The sequence below is a fragment of the Eulemur rufifrons genome, chromosome 2, assembly GCF_041146395.1.
Source record: "Eulemur rufifrons isolate Redbay chromosome 2, OSU_ERuf_1, whole genome shotgun sequence".
In the NCBI taxonomy this organism is placed as follows: domain Eukaryota; kingdom Metazoa; phylum Chordata; class Mammalia; order Primates; family Lemuridae; genus Eulemur; species Eulemur rufifrons.
In genome coordinates this window covers 30,525,439-30,535,383 of record NC_090984.1, presented here as the reverse complement: position 1 = coordinate 30,535,383, position 9,945 = coordinate 30,525,439, and positions in this window count along the sequence as shown.

Here is a 9,945-nt window from a genome sequence, read left to right as displayed (position 1 = left end):
GATTCCAGTGATTCTGCTCATTCTATCACATATGAGGTGAGTGAGAGGGACCCCCAAACCCTTTATTCCCTTAATCAAGTTCTGTTCCAGTATCCTCTCTTAGGGTAAGCAGAATATGATTCTAATATTCAAAGAATGGTCTTTTCCCTTTCAACGTGACCTAGAAATACAACCCAAATAGTCATCTGGATTCTCACTTAGAATTTGGCTGCTGTCTTAAGTGTGACCCTTTGTATTTGTGTTTATGTTATTTCTCCCCTTGTTGAATTTAAGCTCCTTGAGTTAGAGAGCCTGCCTTAGGCTACATTGTTGTTTTTTTTTTTTTTTTGAGACAGAGTCTGGCTCTGTTGCCCGGGCTAGGTGCTGTGGCATCAGCCTAGCTCACAGCAACCTCAAACTCCTGGGCTCAAGTGATCCTTCTGCCTCAGCCTCCCAAGTAGCTGGGACTACAGGCGCGTGCCACCACACCCGGCGAATTTTTTTTATTATTTTGTAGAGACAGAGGTCTCGCTATGGTGCCTAGGCTGGGCTCAATCTCCTGGTGTCAAGCGATCCTGCTGCCTCCGCTGACCCAAAGTGCTGAGATTACAAGCATGAGACACTGTGCCCCACTTCTAATTAGCTTTTAATCAAACATTCTTAATTTTTGAAAATCTTGTCTAACGATGATTAACTGTTCATTGAAAGTGAATTTCTACACTGAAACTACTGTGAAATCTTTCCCTGTACAGCAAGGTTGTAATAAAACTTTGATTAGATAGTCATAACTAAATTGTCTGAAATGTTTTCATCAACACGGGGGCCAACTGTATGCCACATAGGTCCCCTCAAGGAATGCTTACATGCTTGTGAAAGATGAGAGCAACAGAATGCAGACAAATTAACACGCAGTGCTTACTTGCCACTCTGATGTTCCTCAAACACCTTATTGAGTAATTCGTCTTCGAAATGAAACTATTCAGAGCGCTGTGTATGAGAATTATTAAACTGTACCTCATGTAGCTAAAAGGAAAGGCTGGTAGACTTTGATTTTTATTCTACTCTTGGACTCTGATTTAGTAGGGGACTGAAGATCTTTGGTTGTACTGTAACCAGGAGGAAGAGGTCAAAGACATAGAAAGAATTAAGGATTATAAATAAGGGTCAACAACTTAGAAAGTCTAAAATGCTATTGATGAGAGGAAAGGGAGGAAGGTGGTAGCTGTAGATTGTTTTTTCTTAGAGAAAGTACATATTGTACTTTGTTTCGTTGTTTCACACCAGTTTCTGCCCAAACTTCCTACGCTTTGCAAATATTCTGAAATGCTTCCAGCAAAACGTGTGTCTGTTGAAAAAGCATTTGATTATTGAGATTGTTAGGTTTGTTCTGAGTGGGAACCCAAAAAGTATGTGATCATAAAGCCTGTGAAACAAAAAACACAGAAAACCGAACCCTCTATAAAACCCAAGGCTTTCCCCGCCCTCTGTGTGGATGTTTTTTGGCCTCCACCCAACTCTACCCAGATGCTCAAAATAAAACAACATTTTGCTACACATAAGGCTTCGTGTGTCTTCTTCTAGGCTCTGGACCTAACATTTGGTGCTGAAACCCGGGATAGCACACCAGGTGGACACACCCTCTGGGGCTCTAGCAGGCAAGGCTTGCAACTCAGGAAGCAGTAGGCAGCAGCAGCAGCTCGTCCTGGGCCAACTCCCGAATCCTGCCTTCCTCTGAGTCCGTGGGTCACCGGTAAGGTTTCTATGGATCTTTGACTAAATTGAGAGAGGCCAGTCTCCTGGGTTGATCAAAGAGTCCCCTTGAGCCACTAACCTCCCTTGTCTCGGACGAGGTGGCTGGGAGAAGTCTCGAGCTGTGCAGGGGTCCCTCTCTAACTTGTCTCTGATCCTGGAGTGTAGGCTGAGTGCTCTAGCTCAGCCGAGGTAAGGTAATCGTCCACCCGGACCCTCCTGAACCCAGCTGAGAGAGAGACACCGGACCGGGACTCGGATCTTCCTTGTTGACCTTCAAAATCTGCACCCTGAGATAACATGTTCCTGGTAAGTGGGAGCTCACAAGCTCGTTCTTCTTTTCCAATCCCTCTCGTTCTTCTTTCCCAATCTTTCTCGTTCTTGTTTACTCGACTCTACGCAAAAGTCTTACTGGTACGGAGGACCAGTAAGACTTACGTACGGAGGACCCTTGGCCCCTGGGACCCTCATTGAGGTCATAGGCTCGTTCTCGTTTACTCATCTGGACTCAAAAGTCTTACCAGTAAGCTGGAGGAGTCTTGGCCCCTGGGGCCTTCCTTGAATACAGCCATTCCCTCATTCTAGGGATGCCTAGAATTGGGTAGAATTGGCCCCATGTGACCCCTACTCTTTCCAGGAACATGGAAAACACTCAGTCTACTCCTCTTAAAACTAACCCCTTGGGGTGCCTCCTCTGAAGTCTCAAAACACTAAGTCTCACTATAATTTTTGTCACCCCAATGGCAAGTGGCCCCACATTTCTTTCCTCCATGTGTCATGGCCACTCTCTCTTTCTTTCCCTCTCTCTCTGTCTCTCTCTACATATCTCTCTCTTTCTTCTTTCTTAGGAAAAGAAATAAACTTTTACTTCTGTGTATTGTAATCACTGTCTGAGAATTCTTTCTCCCCTCGAGTATGGACTTCACACCCTAACATTTGGTGGCCCATACGGGGAGGGAAAACTGAGTCCTGAGTCCCTTCTCTGCCTCTGTACGAGGAGCTCATCTTTCATAGTTGTCATCAGGGACAACATTAAGTTACATGACAAGAAAACCACACCCAAGAACAAATCCTTTAATGACAATGCTATTCTGCCACTCAACCTTCTGTTGTCACTGGCACAGCAAGGGGGTCTAAAGTTCTTTATGTTCAGCCCTTTCTTAAAACTTGCTAGAAATCCTCATCTTCGCTCTGCCTGGCACAGGTTACTTTTTACTCCTGCATCTCTCACTGTCTTCACTTCCCAGGTAAGCTTTCTTTTTCAGCTCTCCCCTGTCCCCCCTCCTCCTTCTTCTTCTCTGTCTCCACCGTTCTTGCCTGGTGGCACTTGCCAAGGCCAGCCAGGCTCCCTCCCCACCTGTACACCAACTCCCTCTTTGGGAGGCTGCCAGGTCAAAAGACATTGTAAATTACTCAGAGCCAGGATAAAAATCCAGCCCTTTTCCTTTCAAGACCGTCCTCTTTACTAGTTAGATCCTGACACCCGGGAGGGAGAATCCATCTTAACAATGCACTTCATCTCCCAATTGGCCCTGATATTCGGCATAAACTCCAAAAACTAGAAAAGGGGCCTGACTACACAAGTGGAACTTTTAAACCTGGCCTTCAAGGTCTTTAATAACAAAGATGTGGAGAGGCAAAGGAAAAAGAGAGTGGGACTGACAACAGTCTCCCAGAGACAGAAAAAGCTTTTCCAATAGTGGCTGTCCCTGTAAAAAAACTTTTCCAGAGAGTCACTCAGAAAGGTCCCAGGCAATTAGACGACAAGGCCATACCCTTCTAGGGGAACTGAACCCTGCCTTCACTAAGACTCTGGGTCCCTAGAGTAAAAATGCCCCAGGAAGTGGGCTCCACCAGGACCGTGCCCCCTCTAACAAAAGAAGGGCACTGGAAGAGCAGGGGGGGAGATCGCACCTGCATTCCAGACTGGCTGCCCCTCCCTGAATGGGCATCTTCTGTGCCCACGGACCCTCTGAAACTGCTTCAGTCTGACGGGCACGTCAGGCTTCGGAACAGACTGAACTTCTACACACCGGGATGGCCGAGCCTTAGGTAACTCTCTGGCACAGGTAAAAACACTGGAGCCACGTCCTCTGCTCTTCCTGAATTTTCAGGGCCTCTATTTCCCTCTCCAACCCACATCGTCAGAGTGAAAGGTAAAATACAAACCCCCTGTATATTCCACAGCTGCTCTGTCTGCTGGGATATAAAGTCTTTGCCTGCCCACCCCTTTCTATGCTTCCCGATCACCCGCACTGGAAAAAGATCTTATGGCTTCCTTCCTCTGACTTCTGGAAAAAACTTAACTGAAACTTTATATGCAACTTTTTCCTTTCCTTAATATACTCTGAACTTTCAAACTATAAAACTGTCTTATTTCACCTAAAATTGTCTCCTTCTATATGTTTATATGTTTACGTGTCCATATATATCATGCATATGTAGTGTTTCCCTACCAAAATATGTAAAAGAGCTCTAATTAATTAGCTTAAAGAATTAAGTAAATAACAAAATTATCTCCAAGATTTAAACTATTAAATTCCACCTGGCCCAACCTTATTCATCCTCTCTAGACCTAAGGGCTATTACAAAAGAGACAGGCATGTAAAATTATACAGACTGATTTCAAGAAATGAAATTAATAAGTTTGGTTCCCTTGTCTTTCTCCATCACCCCCACCTGATGCCTACCTGCCAGTAATAAAACTCACTGGGCAACTTCTTTTTTTTGAGACAGAGTCTCACTCTGTTGCCCAGGCTAGAGTGAGTGCCATGGCATCAGCCTATCTCACAGCAACCTCAAACTCCTGGGCTCAAGTAATCCTTCTGCCTCAGCCTCCTGAGTAGCTGGGACCACAGGCATGCACCACCATGCCCAGCTAATTTTTTCTACATATTTTTAGTTGTCTGGCTAATTTCTTTCTATTTTTAGTAGAGACAGGGGTCTCGCTCTTGCTCAGGCTGGTCTCAAACTCCTGACCTCAAGCAATCCTCCCACCTCGGCCTCCCAGAGTGCTAGGATTACAGGCGTGAGCCTCTGAGCCTGGCCCAATAGTTATTATTAATACCTAGGCTATAGTAGAGACAGGGTAAGAGAAGGAAGAGAAAAGAAACAGAGACAAGAGAGTGGAAAACATTGGGTAGGGCAGGATCCTCATAAAGGGAACACAATCCCATTGGAACCCCACAATACTCCTCCAAGGCAGACACGGAGGATTGCGGTCAAGCTGTAGCTTCAGGGATGCACATAGCAGTGGCTATTCAGCTCACAGCCTTCTTCTCCTGGCTACCCAGTGGGCATGAGATTTGATTTGGCCATCCATGATACCTCACCACCAGCCCGCAGCCATGACAATTGATCCAAGACATGGGTACAGGATCCAGGCCAGGACAATTAGAATCCTTTTCCAGGAATTTGCAAACATGGGCTAAGAAAAGTAACTTCTTCCCCTCCAGCTGTGAAAGTGTGAGCCTGGGTTTCCTCTAGCTTGGTCCAGCTTCCTGGTGGTGGCCAGGCTGTGGCAATGAGCCTGATGCCCAGAGAGAAGCAGGGAGAGAGCCAGAGACAGAAAGCAGTTCAGATCTTCCAGCCCCTGGTTCCAGCCATCCCGAAGGTCAGCTCTACCCTGCCCTTCCTAGTCATATGAACCAATAAATTCCTTTCATGTATGTGAGAGTTAGTGTTGAGTTCCTCTCTCTTGAAATCTATCAGCTACCTTCCTCTCCAAAATGCACCCCGAACTTGCCACTTCCCATCTCCACTGCCACAGCCTGGTACAAACCACTACTGTATCCTGCCTGGATGCATGTAATAGCCTCTCAACGGTCTCCCCGCTCCTCTCTTGCTCCCCTCCACCCGGAAGGCCAAGTGATCTTAGACAAATGTCAATCAGATCATGTCACTTCTCTGCCTAAAACCTTCCAGTGGCTTCTCATCACTTTTAGGGGAAAATGCAAACTCCTCACCATGTATTACAAGGCACTCCATGATCCGCTCCTGACTTCCTTCCGACTTCATTCCATGCCACCTGCCTTCGTCACTATGCTTCAGCTACCTTGGCCTCCTTTGTGTTTCCCCAAAACGTAGAGCTCATTATTTCTTCAGTGTCTTTGCACCTTCTGTCCCAGATCTTTGGATGCTTAACCCCTCATTATTCAGTTTTTAGTATAGTAATACAGTAGTCATTGCTTCCCCACCCCATCCCTTTCCATATCATTATGTTGTTTAACTTGTTTGTGGAAATTATTACTAGCTGCAATTATCTTAACTATGTTTTTGCTTACTCTTTTGTTAGCTGTCTATCTCCCCTGGAGTTTGAGCTCCAGGACTAGGGTCTGCAGCTGTCTTGTTTACCATTTATCCACAGCAGATGCTCAAGTAATATTTACTGAATGAATGAAGGCGTTACAAAATGATGAGGAGCTGGAGTTCCATGCAGCCCCTAGGTTCCCTGTTGGTCTCCTTTCCTCTGCACCACGCAGCCATTCACACTGTTGCCCACTGCTTAAGTCATAGAGGAACTTGGACTTGATGTGCAACCTCACTCAGCCTCTATTTCTTCACTTGTGAAATGGGAACCCCATTCTTTGCTGAGCCAACAGCAACAGTTGCTTGAGATGCAAGGAGCCAGTGGGTGGAAAAGTCCACAGACCACCAGAATTGAATGGGGCTGGCCTGGTGGGGGGAGCACCTCAACCTGGCCTGCTTCTTCCTCTCTGGGTCACTGGTGCTCACACAGCCTCCCCAACCCCCACCCCCAAAGGTCTTATTTTATAGCTCCTTGTGAAGAACTCATGTGATGCCATGACCTTCACTATGAGAAAGTACAGGATATAAAAGGCCAGCCTTGGCTCCCTGCTCTGTGGTTAACTATTGATAATAGTAGGGAATAGAGGCATGGAGTGGGCATACCACATATCCCCCCACAGTGATGGAAGCCACAGACCTCTCCAGCACACCCCCCTGCCCATCCAAGGATCTGAATATTCTCTCTTTACTTGAGGCCAACGCATAAGAAGGAAACCACCGAGCTCCCGGTTCTTTCAGATTGTGAAAGTCAGGTGGAGCCTGTTTGCCCTCTGAGGCCACTGGTTCAAGAGGCCAGTCACCCGGAGTGGCAGAGAAGGCTCCAGGCCTGGGTGTGTGCTAAGGGCAGAGCTGCCAGGTGGACTGAGCTGCCACAGGCTCTGCAGGTACAGTTTCCTCGCTGATATCTGTGGCTGCCTGCGAGGGCTCAGGTGCAAAGGCCATCCTGTGCTGCTGTGAGGAGGAGGAAGAGGAAGACACAGAAATCAGTGCTGCTCCCAACAGCAGATCAAGGCAGGCCCCAGGAACCCAGGATCCAGGGTGAGTGTCCTCAACCTGCCGGGGGGGTGGCCCAGGGTCTTTTGCAGGAATTACAGCCCAGTGGCAGATGGTTAAGCCCTGTTTAAAATGCAGGGATCTCCCAGAGGGGCTTAAGGAGACAAGACAACTAAATGCAATATGATTCCTAAGTGGGATCCCAGGACAAAAGAAGACACTAATGGAAAAACTAATGAAAGCCAAATAAAGCATAAAGTTCGGCCGGGCACAGTGGCTCACGCCTGCAATCCTAGCACCCTGGGAGGCCGAGGCGGGAGGATCACTCAAGGTCAGGAGTACATGACCAGCCTGAGCAAGGGCGAGACCCCGTCTCTATTTTAAATTAAAAAAATTTAAAAAATTTTAAAAAAAGCATAAAGTTTAATAATAAAAGTGACAATATGATGTTCATTCTATAAGCAAACTGAATAAGTACTCTGATAGAAGTATGTTCCTTATTTCTGTGGTAGCTAACACAGTTGGGGAGGGCTGGTCTCAGTTCTGGACTTGGATCCATTTTGTGATTTGGGTTTTTTTGGTTGATTAGAATATGCTTATTATAACAATATTGTACATATTTAAAACACACTCCATGGTGGAAGGCAGCCTACATGCTTCTTTGTACACTTATCTGATTAGTTCAATTAATTAAATATCCAAAATTGGATTGCTTTATACATTTTGAGAAAAGGTATACATGAAATATAAACACATATTTTAAATGCATATAAACATACAAAATATACATTTAAAATAAATATACAAATATATACACACATTAAATAATGTAATTACATGTATCATTTTCATGAAGGTAGTGTGTACTCACCGGAAACCATGCAATACAGAAGTGTTCAAGGTGAACACCCACCCCACTCCCCAGAGGCAGACAATGTTAGGTACCTTGACCTCCACACTCTGTCCTCTGTGGGCACAGGGGAGTTTGCCTGTGGAACAGGGACGTCTTACATCTGAGATTGGACAAAATGTCACAGTCCTTCTTAGCACTGTGCCCTGGACAGTCAAATGGAGCTGGAACACAAGATCACATCTGTTAGTCATTCCTGTGACTTCATCTTTTCATTATTTTGTAGATCGATCAATAGATATATAGATGAGATAGCTCCCTCAAATGAGTAAGCAGGTAGCGTGCATCTGAGTCTGTAAAAGTCTAAAAAGGGTCTTTTTCTCCCTGACTTCCATCTCCATCTTGACACATGGACAATCATTCACATATGAAAAACTTAAGTCAGTATTATATTCATGCCAAAATATTTTTCCTTAAAATCTGTAGCTGTTTCTTTAGTTTTTTCAGAGCATTTAGTCCTGGAGAAAACTCTGATGCCAATCTAGTTATTTTGCTACCGTGGTTTTCTGTTTGGTGGTTTGCCATCGAGTTTTTGTTTTGTTTTGTTTTTGAACTGGATCTCACTCTGTGGCCCAGGCTGGAGTGCAGTGGCACAATCATAGCTCTCCGCAGTCTAGGTGGAACTCCAGGGCTCAAGTGAGCCTCAGCTTCCTGAATAGCTGGGACTACAGGTTCACACCACCACACCCGGCTAATTTTTTTTTTTTTTTTTTTTTTTGAGACAGAGTCTCGCTCTGTTGCCCGGGCTAGAGTGAGTGCCGTGGCGTCAGTCTAGCTCACAGCAACCTCAAACTCCTGGGCTTAAGCGATCCTACTGCCTCAGTCTCCCGAGTAGCTGGGACTACAGGCATGCACCACCATGCCCGGCTAATTTTTTGTATATATATATTTTAGTTGTCCATATAATTTCTTTCTATTTTTAGTAGAGACGGGGTCTCGCTCTTGCTCAGGCTGGTCTCGAACTCCTGACCTCGAGCGATCCACCCGCCTCGGCCTCCCAGAGTGCTAGGATTACAGGCGTGAGCCACCGCGCCCGGCCTAATTTTTAAATTTTTTGTAGAGATGGGGGTCTCATGATGTTGCCCAGGCTGGCCTCAAACTCCTGACCTCAAACAATCCTCCCACCTCAACCTCCCAAAGTGCTGGGATTACAGGTGTGGATCCAGTTGTTTTTGAATGCTCCTGGATGAGCATCCAAAGGCTATTTGGACCTGAGGTTGTTGAGCTCCTATGGCAGTGTCAGAGGAGAGGGGACTTGAGAAACGCTTGTTCTCTCTTTACCTTTTGTTTTTCTTACTAGTGTGCCGAAGGCATATTTTTATGACTGATCTGTTCAAAGCCCTCTCCTGGTTTTATTTCCTTAGTTACTTTTATCTCTATTCCTATTCCCCTCTTCCTCCTCCCCAAGAGACAACCTTCCTAATGTGCTTAATATGTGTCCTTTTAAAAAATGTATTCTTGTAAAATGTGTTGTTTTGTGTGCATATATTTTGAATTTTCATAAATAGTATGGTATGACCCCATTATGATCCTTGAGGATAATTTCTTTAGGATACACTCAGGAGCAGGACTGCTGGGTCATGGGGTGTGTACACTTAATTTGAATAATTTGCTGTCCTGATGGCTGCCCTAGTGCAAACGCTACCAGTGCACAAGGCTAGAGCCCCAGAGCCCCACCAGCATGCAGCAGCATCCAGTTTTCAAACTGCCAACTAATAGATGTCAAGTGGTATCTCATTTTTGTTTTACTTTTCATTTTTCTGAATACCAAGGAGTCTGAGCATTTCTTCATATGCCTGCTAGCCTTTTGGGTCTCCCACTTTGTAAACCGCCCATTTATATCCTCTGTCCATTTATCTACTGGGGTCTGTCTTTTTCTTGTTGTTTTGCAAGAATTCTTTTTTTTTTTTTTTTTTTTTGAGACAGAGTCTCACTCTGTTGCCCAGGCTAGAGTGAGTGCCGTGGCGTTAGCCTAGCTCACAGCAACCTCAAACTCCTGAGCTCAA